Below are 4005 nucleotides of genomic sequence, written 5' to 3'. Positions count from 1 at the left end.
TTATAGAGACAGCTTCCAAGTAACATCAAGTTTCTATATATATTCAATTTGATCTATAACATTTATAGCTACATTAATAGTAAGGAATGGTGAGCAATAATTAGTGATTTTAAAACAAATAAAAAGTTATATAAAATACTCCCATAAATCTACTTTTTAGAAAAATGTAATTAAAGACATGGGGACCCATAGCAGAAAAAATCTTAGGATGCCATAATGTTTGTATTCAGAAGCAAGGCTTCTATTGCCCTCAGGCAGTGGGAATTGTAGCAGACTGGAACTGGCCCACTGTTTCCACTTGATGCACTTGAGATCAAGCTTTCATTGGTGGCTTCCTATTTTAATTATTCTTGCAAATTGTTTTGCCGATACAAACATAGAATTGTACAGTTAGAAGAGTCATCAGAGCGTTAAGCCCATCACTTTACAGAAGAAGACAAGGAGGAACTTTTCTGTAGAGGTTCAATGATTTACCCAGGCCATAGCTAGAATCTGAGGCAAGATTTGAATCCACAATTTTAATTCCAGTACTCTATTTGATATACATAATTCTCAGATTCAGTATCCTCTTATTTTTAGTGCCTCATAAGAGGACTTGATTATTCTGATTACAATTCTAATAGAATTGATATTTAGATATCAAGTTACTCAAAAGTCCCCAGTAATTAATGGAAGCAGATTGGATATTTGGGAAATATTATCTACAAGGGTGGAAACAAAAGGATTTTTCCCTACTAAACCTTCTGTTCCTCAGAAAATTAAATATATACAACTCTCCATTATGTAAACTCCAATCAATCTAGGTTTTATGTTTTCTTGACCCTATGACTTTAGTTGAATCTTTTCTTGATCTCATGTCATACTTTCCATCCACGAGGCCAAAAAGGAATAGAGATCTTACAAGGAAAAGTCAAGATATAAAAAGTTCAAAAGACAGAGACTGGAATCCCAACCTTTAACTCCATTTAGATTACAGCCTCTTACAATAATAGCATCAATAAACTCTAAATCCTTTTCCTAGGGTGTTAGCCAAGAGAAGCACCATGTGTGCTCAAGCAGATTAGAGAAGCAGTCCAGAAATTGGAGAGTCAGTCTTTGCTATGGATCCACCCATGCCCCAGTCCCTAGGTATTTAACAATAATCTTCTAGCTTTAGGAGCTCTAAGAACGGGGACTCCCCATCTTCTTAGTGTAGCAGGGTTTAGGTACTAAGATTCGTGTAGTATACAACATTATCAAGAAAGATTTTTAGACGGGTTTTGTTCATAGAAACCTATGAAGGTTGGGTCAAATGTTTACAGCTGCTAGTGATTGAATTCCACACAGTACATTTGAAAAGGGACAAGCAGTTAGGGCTGAGTTCAGCTGCTGTGTGTGTATCCCAGACTTTCAAAATTCTGGCAGCAAACTTGACTTAAAATATTAACAGACTGACAAATGGCTTTCTGGATTTTTTGTTTAAAGGCAATTCAAAGAAATCCCTCTCCTTAGTATCTCTGAAATTCTTTAAAACGTCTTTAATTAAGGGGCATATACATCATGGTCTTTGTAACGGCAAAGACATATGGAGGAACTAGGGGAGAGGCAGGATGGGAAAAGTGGAGTTCAGGATAAAGGTCAATGAAATTGTTTCCATTTATTATTGAAAGTGCGGTGTTGCCTTATTTTAAAAAGAGATAAAATTTTGGGACAGCACTTATTTTGAAGCTAAATCTTGTGTGATCAAATTAATTTTCTTCCTGAATAGTAATTAACTTTAAATTATTGAGAATTTAGGGAATTTTATGTCAACCACTATGAGATGGATTTTATATTGAATTTTATAATCTTTTTGTAGTCAGAGGATTAGAATTGACAACTCATTGGCACAATAGATTCATAGGAGCATGAGAACCGGGCAGCTAGGTGGTACAATAACTAGAACACTAGGTCCAGAGTCAGGAAGACCTGAGACATTTGACCTCAGACATTTTTTAGCTGTATGATCCTGAGCAAGTCATTTAACCCTATTTGCTTCAGCTTTCTCATCTGCAAAATGTCTGCAGGAATCTCAGAATTCATTAAACCCAGTAGAAGTAGACAGAGAAGTATCCTCTCTCATGTCTGTTCTCTCCAAGCTAAAGTATCATCTTCATCTTCATTGTTATGAATACGGTACCTTTATCTTAAAAAAAAAAAACTATTTTATTGGAAACTCACACAAGGCAAATATTCAGAGGTCAGAAAAAGCAGTAGAAGGATGCTCTCAAAATCTCTCTAAAGAACTTTTGTAGCAATTGTGAAATATGAAAATGCTGGCACAAGATCACCAAGCACTGATTAACTCTTATTAAAGAAGGTGCTGTTTTCTATGAGCAAAACAGAATTGAAGTAGCATAAAGGAAACATGAGATGTGCAAATCTAGGGATATCTCCATCCCAAATATTCAAAAGACTATTTGTGTCTGACCTATGGACCACATACCATCTACAATCCATCACCTTTCTATTGAGTAGAAGAATATATCAATTTCACTTTGACTTCTCAAATCAAGATTAACCATTTCATTATTCAGGGTTTTGGTGTATTTTGATGTTATTTTATATTTCTTTAGTATATAATACTTAGTTATGTCTTGATTTATCATTCCTGTTAGACTGTGAGCTCCTTAAGAACAGGGTCATTTTCATTTTCGTCCCCGTAATTTTAGCACCAAGCATATTTATTATATTGATCTGACCCATAGTAAGTGTCTAACAGATGATTGTTGATTGCTTGTTTGAATGATAATGAGGACATCATCTAAAGTGTTCTTTTGATTCTCTTTTCTTTACTCAATCTTCCCATACTTTTCTGAGTTTTTCATATTTTTCATTTATTATATCATGAGAATATTGTTTCACCATTTTATTATAATTTGTTTAGCTGTTCTTGACTAATAAGCATCTTTTTTTAAATTTCCTGTTCTTGGATTGATTGCAGCCTTCAATGGTCACAATTTCAAAATGAACTAAATTGAGTAATTGTGGTTGCTGAGGGATTTAGTCCTAGACATTTCTTCCCCCTAGTACTGGCTCAAATCAGGGCTGATTAAGGTAAGTATGGTCCTTGAATCATTCCACTACCAGCCCATGGGGATTAGTTTATTTTTGTTTCTTTTAATTCATTTTGTTTGTTTATTTAGTTTGTTTTGATTCTATTTTGTTTGTTGATCTTTTGCTTCATTTGGCACATTTTTTTTAAAACTGATGACATCATTTTAGAGAGGAAACTGCTTTAGGATGAAACATTCCATATTGCCATCTTTGCTAGGAGATTATACATTTTTTCCCTCTCATACTACACAATTGTATATGTGCACTTACATATCAGAAATGCAATATGTGAATATTCACTCCTATTTCAGTCCATTCTTGACATAACCACCAACATAACTAGGTGCTATCCAGCACTTGCAGACTGAAAGGCAAATTTCTTACTTAGCCTGGCATTCAGAGCCCTATATAATCTGTCATCAGTCTGTTTTTCCAGCTTTATTCCAAACTTCACACATTTCCCATTGTATTACACAAATTTCAAATGTGCTCTTTTACCTCCAATACATTCATATAGACCTGGAATGTACTTCTTCCTTCCATATGCCTTTTGGAACCTTTATTTTTCTTCAAAATTGAACTTAAATGCCATTTCTTCCATTAAGCCTTCCTTTATCCTTCCCAACTCAAAGTATTATTTTGTCCCCCCTGTGGTAGAGCCTTCTAAATTTATATTGGTCTGGACATACTCTACCTAGACTCTAACATATTGGTGTCATTTTGGTTCCCTTCAAGAATAAAGGACAACAACTAATTCTCTGTCAATTTTTCTGCAGTACTTTATCTGGATCTCTCACTTGTCCCATTTTCATTCTCTTTTGCATTCTATTATCTGTACAAATATCATATTTCATTCCTTCTCCTCCTCACCCTCTCTCTAAGAGCATTCATGCTCCTTGAAAGCAGTGACTTAGTCATTTCTTAATCTTT

This window comes from Sarcophilus harrisii, chromosome 6, assembly GCF_902635505.1.
Source record: "Sarcophilus harrisii chromosome 6, mSarHar1.11, whole genome shotgun sequence".
In the NCBI taxonomy this organism is placed as follows: domain Eukaryota; kingdom Metazoa; phylum Chordata; class Mammalia; order Dasyuromorphia; family Dasyuridae; genus Sarcophilus; species Sarcophilus harrisii.
The sequence above is the reverse complement of the archived record's forward strand: the minus strand, read 5'-3'. Positions refer to the sequence as shown.